This window comes from Mirounga leonina, unplaced genomic scaffold (assembly GCF_011800145.1).
Source record: "Mirounga leonina isolate KUSES-001 unplaced genomic scaffold, KU_Mleo_1.0 Mir_168, whole genome shotgun sequence".
NCBI classification, from domain to species: Eukaryota; Metazoa; Chordata; class Mammalia; order Carnivora; family Phocidae; genus Mirounga; species Mirounga leonina.
In genome coordinates this window covers 5,856,493-5,867,433 of record NW_023270426.1, presented here as the reverse complement: position 1 = coordinate 5,867,433, position 10,941 = coordinate 5,856,493, and positions in this window count along the sequence as shown.

The window sequence follows — 10,941 nt, the reverse complement described above, 5'->3', positions numbered from 1 at the left end:
AAGTTCCTTGCATTGGCAGTGACTTCTCAGACTCAGGATTATCCTTTTCATGGCCTCATTTCTTCAAGCTCAGGCTGGGGAAGGGAACAGGGGGGGCTGGGTCCCCAAAGAACCCATGCTAAGCCCACCCCCTATTAGCTGCCTTCCTCCTCTTTTTCCATCCTCTTCCCAGTGAGAATTCTTCTTCATCTTTCCTGCCAGTCAGAACTCCTCCTAAGTTTGTCCTCTTTGCTCCCACCTTACGGATATCTCTTTTCTAAGGGGTTACTCTTCTAAGGGAGACACTGAGTGAGCTTTATGGCTTAGTTCTACTGGTATATGGAGAGTGGGCAGGGCACAGAGGGATATAACAGGGCAGAGAAAGGGGATTCTTTTTGCTGCCAGACAGAAGCCACTTCCTATTGGAGAATGCCTTTTTTTTTTTAAGATTTTATTTATTTATTTATTTATCAGAGAGAGAGCACAAGCAGGGGGAGCAGCAGAGGGGGAAGGAGGCTTCCCGCTGAGCCAGGAGCCCAATGTGGGACTCGATCCCAGGACCCTGGGGTCATGACCTGAGCCGAAGGCAGATGCTTAACCGACTGAGCCACCTAGGCGCCCTAACCTCTTGGAGAATACCTTTAACAACAATGAACAAGAGGCCATATCTAGGCTCTCTTTCATATGGGCCCCACTTAATATGTCTCCCCCAAAGAAGGAGGACTGGCTAACCTGATTGAATGGCCAAGGAGACCTACACTGAACCACACTTACTACTGGGTGACGATACCAGGTTCTAAAGGCAGTAACCAAGCCCCATGACTCTTTCACCTCCTGCACCCACACAGAGGGTTTTCTTCTGCTTCCTTTCATCTAGCACATGGATCAGTAAGCCAGGCAAGACTGCTTCTGAGCTGTCCAGAGACTTGGCCATCTCCTTCCTGTCCTTTCTTTCCCAGTATGGCAGCTTGGTCTCCACAACCACCTAAGCCACGGAATGGTCAACACGGGCTGCCTGGCATTGGGCATTAGGACAAACATGTGCTTTTTCATAATCTGCTTTCTTTTCTTTTTTCCTGTGGGCATACCTCTTCTAACCCTGCACTGGGCAGAGCTCGGGTTGTGAAATAGGGAGAGGTCCACATTGAACCCCAAATATACTGGGGTCCGGTGTGGCAAAAGATAAGAATCGCCACCTGGAACTAAAAGATGACAAGGAATGATGAAAACGTCAGTATTCCCCATGGCTGGTTTGAGATGGTAGGGGTGCAGGTTGATTTAGCACAGAGACCACAGCAGCTGAGTTTAATAAAAGAAGAGATCCATTTGGGAATCAACACAGCCTTTCCAGGAACTCAGACTGCCTAAGTCAGAATCAAGTCCTGGATGGAGACAGACATTTCTTCTCTGCGTCACGAGGAGCTCTCTGGGGGGACCTTAGAGCAACTGTCCTTTGCGTGAACTTCAGACCCATTGCTAGTAGCAGGAATGGAACCCTTCAGACCTGGGTTTTTCTCAAGCTCAGCTTCGTAGGTAGAAATCAAATGGATTTTTTGTTAATTGTTTTCTCCTTTATCTTGTTTCTCAGCCTTGGATAGATGACCCAGGTTAGACTTGACGCAGTAAGAAGATATTTTCAGGAAAGAAAGGTTTATGCTTCTTTTGGAGGAGGCAGGGTTCTGGGAGCGTGCCTTTCTTGGACCTCGAAAGCACCATCTCGGTGATAGCGGGCTACAAAGCAGCTGAAGAAAGCCAGGTCTGTGCAACCTCTTTACAGATCTCACCCATTGCGTTCAGCCTCACAGACCCTGCTAACTTGCCCAGTGTGACCGGGAAGCTGGGATCTGGAAATGTTATTTTTGCCTGTGATAACTGCTGGCGGTATTTTTTTTTTTTTTTTTTGACAGAGAGAGAGACAGCGAGAGAGGAAACACAAGCAGGGGGAGTGGGAGAGGAAGAAGCAGGCCTCCCGCTGAGCAGGGAGCTGGACATGGGGCTCGATCCCAGCACCCTGGGATCATGACCCGAGCCCAAGGCAGACGCCCAACGACTGAGCCACCCAGGCGCCCCTTGCTGGCGGTATTTTTATAAATATCATGGGAGTGTGGTTGCTATTACCCTGACCTATGTATCCTGTGCTCTTCTGGAAGAGTCAGACACATGAGTGAACAGCAGTTGGCTCAGTCTTACTCTGCAGTCTTGGAGGACTAATAGCCATTCTAGGGTAAGATGCATAAGCTATGGGGAAACCCCTAGTGGTAGCCAGCCTATAAAAGTTAAAAGCATGGTGTTGGGAGGGCGGGCACCTGGGTGGCTCAGTCGTTAAGCGTCTGCCTTCGGCTCAGGTCATGATCCCAGGGTCCTAGGATCGAGCCCCGGTCGGTCTCCTTGCTCAGCGGGGAGCCTGCTTCTCCCTCTGGCCCCCCCCACCCCCCACTCATGCTCTCTCTCTCTCTCTCTCTTTCTCTCACTCTCTCTCAAATAAATAAATATAATCTTGGGGCACCTGGGTGGCTCAGTCATTGAGCGTCTGCCTTCGGCTCAGGTCATGATCCCGGGGTCCTGGGATCAAGCCCCAGGTCGGGCTCCTTGCTCAGCGGGGAGACTGCTTCTCCCTCTCCCTCCGCCTGCCACTCCCCCTGTTTGTGTGTGTGCGCTTTCTCTCTCTGTCAAATAAATAAATAAAATCTTAAAAAAAAAAAAGTTAAAAGCATGGATTAAAAGGAAGACCATGTTTTCTGTTTTAAACATATCTCTTGTGCACACAGAACCCTATGCTGGAGTCAAGATTTGAATATTCATACATTCCACTTTTATTTATTAATACTTGTGCACTATGAGTCAGGCATTGTTCTTGGTGCTAAGAACCAAAGTCCCTGGAATTACCTATCTTCCATTCTAGAGAAGAGAGATGATAAACATACAAATAAAGGAATGATTCCAAGCGATTGCAAGTGCTAAGGAAAAAATTGAGCGATTTATCAGAGTCCACTATGTTCTAGGCACTTTCTTGGTGTTTTATAAATATTAGCTCGTATGGTCTCATAACAATCTATAAAGGAGAAACTGTCATTATCCTTGTTTTCAGATGAGGAACCTAAAAGCACAAAAACGGTCAATAACTTAGGCAGCACGATTTGCACCCCCCCCTCCGCCCCCCACAGGGGCTCCGTTTGAGCTCCGTTTGAGCTCCGTTGCTCAAACAAGGTAATGGGATTCGGAAGAGATTTGAAGCAGAGACAGGAGGGAGGTACTAATTTAGAGAGTGTGTACCTAGGAAAAGCTTGTGAATAGGTGAGTTTGGAGCTGTATCTTGAACAGTGAGAAGAACCTGTCAGACAGGATTGGGACAGAGGTTTCAGAACAGAAGAAATAGCCCATACAGAGCCCTATGGGGAAAACACTTCCGCACCTCCTGGAACAGTGAGGAGGTCAGAGATAGACAAGGACCAGATTGTGTCTAGTCTTGTAAGCCACGGTTGGGAGTATAGATTTTATTCGAAGTATAATGGGAAACTCTTGAAAAGCAGGAAAGTGAAATGATCTGATGTGCAAACTACATTATAAGTCTATAAATGCGCAAAGAAAAGCCCAGAAGGAACACAACAGCAGATAATTCGTCAGTTCTCACCGTGGGTTGAGCACCATGCCGGTGATCAAGGAGACTTCGGCTTGACCTGTTTTTAACATGAAAATGTACTGTGTTATTATACAAGTGAATAACGTTTATAAACAATCGAAGCTCCATACAATCCCATGTGTTGCAGCTTAAAACCCACTCAGTTGCAAGCAGATAACGTCATGCTAAAGAAATCACAGCATTTGTGTGGCTTGCGAAGGCTGTTTTAGGCACACCCGAATTCCAAGATGCGTATCTCCCTTAGAGAAACCACAAGCAAGCGTGTGTGCTGCGTGGTGAACAAATCATTGCAGGGGGAAGCCGAGAATACCGAGAAGAGGCGTGCTAAGTGAGGCTGCATTGCGAGGACTAGGACCTTCGCTGGTTTCTCCCAGGGGGAAGCAGCCGTTAATCCAGGGCATCATATAAAGGTTGAAAACCATTTTCAGTATATGGGGAGTTGCTGCCATTTCTGTCTTTCTTTATAGAACGAACCTGATGAAATGTGCTCTGGGAGTAAACCTGGCTTATCTTGTACACCTGCTCTTTTGATACTTGAGCCCCTGGGGGTTTACCACCCACTTTCATAGCTCCTCGTTGCTTTCAATCTTCCGGCTTCCCATTCACAACCCCGCATTCATCACACAGCGTATTTCGGCTGCCTTCCTGTTCACCTCGACTCCCGAATTCCGCTTGGAGTCCTCAGGAACGTTTGCACCATCTGTCCAGTGCCTCCTCGTTATTCCTCCTCTCACCTCCAGAGATTTTTTTCTATCCAATCCACTGCTGGCATTTTCTCCCACGGTCACATCCTGGACATGTTCATCGCCTCTTACCACTTCTGAAAAATATGTCCAAACATGCTACGTTTTCAGCTCAAGTGCTCCCACCGTGGAATTCTTCCCTATCATCATGACCCCCTCCAGTGCATGACTCCCATGCCTCTCTCAGTGCCTACAGCCTCTTCTTGTCTTCTTTCTGTCTTGCTTAGTCCCTGTGGTTCATCATTAGAATCCATGGCCTTGTTTCTCTTCCACCTACCACACACTCCTCAGAGAAAACTTTCAGGTTTTCCAGTTTTAACTGTTTTCTAATTTTATTATCATTTCTTTCTTGATACAGGTGTTATTTACAGGTATCTCTCTTTTTTTTTTTTAGATTTTTATTTATTTATTTGAGAGAGAGAGAATGAGAGAGAGCGAGTACATGAGAGGGGGGAGGGTCAGAGGGAGAAGCAGACTCCCCGCCGAGCAGGGAGCCCGATGCGGGACTCGATCCAGGGACTCCAGGATCATGACCTGAGCCGAAGGCAGTCGCTCAACCAACTGAGCCACCCAGGCGCCCTACAGGTATCTCTTAATATCCAACATAAGGAAATTTCCTCGTAATCTTTTTGTTGTTGATTTTGAGCTTAATGCATTATTATCAGAGGACTTACTCTGATTTCAATCCTTTTAGATATACTGAGGTTGGCTTTAGGACCCACCATGTGGTCAGTTTTAGTGAAGATTCTATGTGTACTTAAGAATGTGTATTTTGCAGTTTGGGGCTCAGGGTCAAGTTTGCAGATCATGTTATTCAAGTCTTGTTTATCCTTACTGACATTTTGCCTGTTTGTTCTATCGGTTACTGAGAAAAATATGTATCAGTTATCCCACTATAATTGTGGACTATGGGGAAGGCCTGACTTTGTCACGGATTACTGGAGGATATAGAAGATTCAAGGGAAGGTTCTGGGAAGACTGATCACTTGAAAGTGACACTTGACTTTTCCTCCCATCTCCTCTCCTTCTATCTATCTAAATTATTTAACTACCCTAATATCCTCCTGAGAGATACCATTTAAGTGTCTAGTAAATCATAAGTGCCATCGAAAATTATTTTTATTTTATGAGAAGGGATTGATGTTTTACTCTAGAACAACGCAGTGATTCTAACTTTATACTTGCAGACGGTTGGATATATTTATGTTTAACTGTTCCTGGCATTCCTGGTATGAACTATGCATCCTCTCTTCTACTTCTCAGTATTAAAGAATCTCTTTGACATTTGCCTGTGCGAGGTAGTTTAAAAGGCATAGGAGTTGTCTACCCTACATAACAAATTACTATAAAACCTTTAGAATCACAAACATCTATCTCGGTGTTTGTGGTTTAGAATTCTGGGCATGGTATAGCTGGGTAACTCAAGCTCAGAGTCTCTCAAAATGTCTCTCATCGAGGTGGCCACTTTGGCTGTGGTCATCTCAAGGCTCCTGTGGGGAGGGATCCACTGTGAGCTCACCCCTACGGCCACTGGTGGACTTTGCTGGCTATTGGGTGGAGACGTGAGTTCTCTGCAGCATGGGCGGCCATCCCCAATGGCAGCTGGCTTCCCTCAGAGTGAGCAAATGACAGAGCAAGAGAAGACTCCCAAGATAGAAGCCAGATGTATTTAGAAATAAATAAATAACATATAAATAAATAAAGCCATATCTCTTTAAAAATGAGAAGCCCTTTAGAGCAGTTTTAGGGTTCCAGCAACAGTGAGCATCAAGGACAGAGTCTTCCTAGACCCTCTACCTCCATCCACACACAACCTCCCATACTGTCGACATCCCCCACCAGCGTGGTACGTTGTTACAACTGATGAGCCTACCTTGACAGGTCATTATCAGCCAAAGTCCCTGATTTACTTTAGATGTCACTCTTGGTTTTATTTTTTTATTTTTTATTTTTTTTTTAAAGATTTTATTTATTTATTTGAGAGAGAGAATGAGAGACAGAGAGCATGAGAGGGAGGAGGGTCAGAGGGAGAAGCAGACTCCCTGCCGAGCAGGGAGCCCGATGCGGGACTCGATCCCGGGACTCCAGGATCATGACCTGAGCCGAAGGCAGTTGCTTAACCAACTGAGCCACCCAGGCGCCCACACTCTTGGTTTTATACATCTTACTGGTTTTGACCAATGTATAATGGCACTGTAGGATCATACAAAATAGTTTCACTGTCTTAAAGATCCTCTGCTCTGCTTATTCATCCCTCCCTCTCCCTACCTCCTGGCAACCACTGATTTTTTACAGACTCTGTTGTCTTGTCTTTTCCAGGGTGTCCTCTACTAGAAGTCATGCAGTATGTAGACTTCCCAGATTGCCTTCTTTCACTTAGTGACATGCATTTAAGTTTCCTCCATGTCCTTTCCTGGCTTGATAGCTCACTTTTAGTGTTGCATACTATTCCATTGTTGGATGTACCACCGTCTATTTAACCATTCACCTACTGAAGGACATCTTGGTTGCTTCCAAGTTTGGGCAAATCATAGTCTTTCTGTAACCTCATCTTGGAGGTAGCATCCCATTACTTCTGTGGCATTCAGTGCCCTGGAAGCAGGTCAGTAAGCCCAGCCCACACTCAAAGGGAGAAGATTACACAAAGGTATGAAGACCAAGATAGGAGGATCATAGAAACCATGGAGGTTGTCTTCCACGCCAGGGGGAGACAAATGTTTACAGCTATCTTGACAATGCCCAAGCAGCCAGGCCAGTTACAGAATGCCCTTAATAGGATCTGTGCCTGAAAAGACTCCATCTTGTTTTGATGAACATCACATACCAACGTACTGAAGACTAATGAGGAACACAGTGAATGTACCTGGCGATCCTAAAGCAAGGCACACACTTTAACATCTGCTGCCAGCTCATTTTCCTAAAAAACCAAAATCTACTCCTGGCACATTTTCTTGGACAGCTGCCCATCCTGTTCAGGTTTTCCAAAAAGGAATTTCCCAATTAAAGTGTGTTTTTCCACTCCTCTCTGTGCTACAGGGGGGTATATCATAGAGGGGAAAAAAACCCATAAATAAAATAATTCCAGTATCACTGCATATCATTATATCTCTTATATCATGTCACATATATAAAATGGCATTGGAATTTTTTTTTTAATTTTATTTATTTATTTGACAGAGAGAGAAAGCACGAGCAAGGGGAGTGGGAGAGGGAGAAGCAGGCTCCCCGCTGAGGAGGGAGCCCGATGCGGGACTCGATCCCAGGACCCTGAGATCATGACCTGAGCCGAAGGCAGACGCTTAACCATCTGAGCCACCCAGGTGCCCGGCATTGGAATGTTTATATGAATTCAGGACGTACAATTTTATTCTTTGTTGTGAAATTTTCTATTATTGATTCTCAGCTGAAAGGGTGAAATCTCAGCTCATAAGGGTGAAAATCTGGTGCTTTCTTTCCCCCTCAGATCCTAAATTCCTCTATACTCGCCCAACATTTGGTGGGAAAAGTGTGAAACCATCTCTTGGTGGAAACAGCAGATTGACATGCTTATTTACAACTTTTTTTTTTAAGATTTTATTTATTTATTTGACAGAGAGAGACACAGCGAGAGAGGGAACACAGCAGGGGGAGTGGGAGAGGGAGAAGCAGGCTTCCCGCTGAGCAGGGAGTCCCATGTGGGGCTCGATCCCAGGACCCTGGGATCATGACCTGAGCCGAAGGCAGACGCTTAACAACTGAGCCACCCAGGCGCACCTATTTACAGCTTTTAACAGTGGAATTCCTTGACTCTCTGAGAAATGTTTCCAAATGCAGTAGATCCCCTGCCCCTTGCCTTATTGGATTGTTATGTCCAAGCTACGTATGTCCTCAGGTTAAACAGGTTGGTGATTTCTGCCTTAGAGGTTCTCCCGCAGTTAGAAAGCAATAGCACCACATCACCACAAGAGGGAGCACAGAGCCACAGAAGCATCTCATTCATTGTTTTTTAAGGCTAGGCTCTGCCATTCTGTTTCTATTTCCCCCATACTTGTTCCCCTTCTAATAACCCGGAGACCTTTTTCTGGACAAAGGCACGGCCAATATCTGCAGATCTCTGTAAAGACAAGGAAAATATTGCTGGGAGCAGCTTATTTCTCTTGCTGCTGACTTTCCCAGAGAATGCTCTCCAGGACTGATTGACACAGTGGTGGGTTCCTGGGTGGATGCTGAAGGCACCCTCCAGTGCTTGTCTCTGCCCTCTGATTTGCCACCAGAGCTCAAATGCCTTGTTTATGAGAATACTTGCTATGGTCAGTGATTCAAGTAGTCCTTGAATTAATTTATCATGGCACTAACGTAACCAGGTAGTACAAAGGCCAATGAGTAACTTTCAAAGTCCTTCAGTAAGCACTCAGTGAGCAAGAGAAAGGTCAGATTTAGAGCCTGGGAAATACACCTCTCTTGGAATGACATAAATAGAAATCCCCGATTACGATCCACAATCATTCATGAGTCCTTTGTGCCTGGGGAAGTTCTAAAACTCTGGGCCCCATATATGGTGGTGGCACATTGTACCTAATTACCATACAGGGTGTTTGGGGATTTTTTTTTTTTTTTCATTATTAGTCCAGCCTGGAAAAAGAATAACAAATAGAGCTGAGTAAGATAGTTTTCCCCTCAAATGAGTTAGTCAGATGCTGCAGGCAGGATGTCAGGCAAAAATATAGGGAGGAGTGAATACCTTACAGCTGTGACAGTAGAAATAGGATTCCTTGAGTCCTGGCTTATGCTTACTAATAAACACGGAGTCAGCAGAACAGGTTTCCAAGCTACGATCCAAAACAAAACAAAACAAAAAATCGAAAATAAATTATAAAACGTCTGCCGTAAGAGTTCATTCTTTCACTGGATATTTCTACGATAGCTCTCCTCCAAAAAATTCAAGGTGTTGTGCTAAATAAGAACATAAGCTTAGACACTTAGAGAAAAGATGAGAGATGAAAAAGACAATCCCCAAGGTACCTTAGAAACTGAAGATGACTCCAGATGCCCGTAGAAAGAGCGATGGCTCAATCTTTTGGCATGAAGACATTTAACTGAAGGACGAAGAAGAATATAGCCAAAGCTCTGTACTACAGTGATCTCAAAAGCCAGGGGAAGCTTATTGCAACTTGGAGGACACATCAAATCTTGAATCTTGGAGTCCTCCAGCAGGTTTCAAATTCAGAATCTGTCATGATGTAATTCACCAAACTCCTCTCCCTAACACCCTTCTGCCATTAACACAGGTCCCTCGAACACAATGCTCATTTATTTATTTATTTTTGAAGATTTATTTGACAGAGAGAGACACAGTGAGAGAAGGAACACAAGCAGGGGGAGTGGGAGAGGGAGAAGCGGGCTTCCGGTGGAGCGGGGAGCCTGATGTAGGGCTCGATCCCAGGACCCCGGGATCATGACCTGAGCCGAAGCCAGATGCCCAATGACTGAGCCACCCAGGCACCCCACGATGCTCATTTATTACAGAGAAATAGATGTCTCCAACTCACCACAAACTTGTATTCTGGCCATTGGGTCTGGGCTCCTGCCCAGCTTTAGATCTGCTCAAATCAATATGGTTTCACAATCAGGCCCCCAAAGCCCAGGAACTTCTTAGAAGCAGACCAACCTGGTCTCCCGACTGAGAAGTCACTACGTCAAGGTCTAGCTCAGAAGTCTCAGCAAAAAAACAAACAAACAAACAAACAAAAACATGGAGTCCGGGTGGCTTGTCATTATCCATCTGTGCCCTAGGGGAATATGAAGCTTTGATTGGTCAGAACTGGGTCACATGCCACCTTCGGGGCCAGAGGTGAAATGAGCTCCACCTGCCTGGAGAGAGGAGAAGAGCAGATTCCCAGTTAATGTTGGAAGCTGTTAGAGAATAAATGAATTCTGGGCAGCCCAGAAACACCCCATCCACCTCAACCATTCCAGCCCTTCTGTCTCCATAGTCTCCAGCATGGGTCCATTGGGCTTCCAGGGAACACTGGATGTCTGAAAACAGTGCAAATGGAACCATTGGTATTATGCAATATGGTGGCTCTGACTTTCAGCACACTGGTCATTGCTGTGTGATGAGGACCATTAATAGCTGTTTCAGTATCTGCTCATATCTTTTGGGAATTTCTATTGTCACCAAGTTACACACACACACACACACACACATCTCAGGGAAAGCAGCCAAGCTAATGACAACATCTGACAGCAACAACAAAGACCTCAGATAATAACCCATCACGGTAATTGGGGAAACTTCAAGGATTGTCAGAGTGATGGGAAGCGTTCATTACCACGGTTTTAAATTCATCTTAGAACAAGGCACCTTATCTATACAAAATGCACATTAATCGCTTGCTTCAAGTAAACATCTCTATTTCCCCCTTTCAGCACTATTTTTTAAAAGAGCAGATAACTTTTTACCCGCATCTGGTTCCCATATTAGCCACGTGTAATCAAATCAATGATTGAGTGCTTATTAGGAAGGAGTGACTGTCCTTCCACAATGAGGCATCTTCCCAAATTTTCAGAGCAACAAGGAGATAAAACAATTTTTCCCAG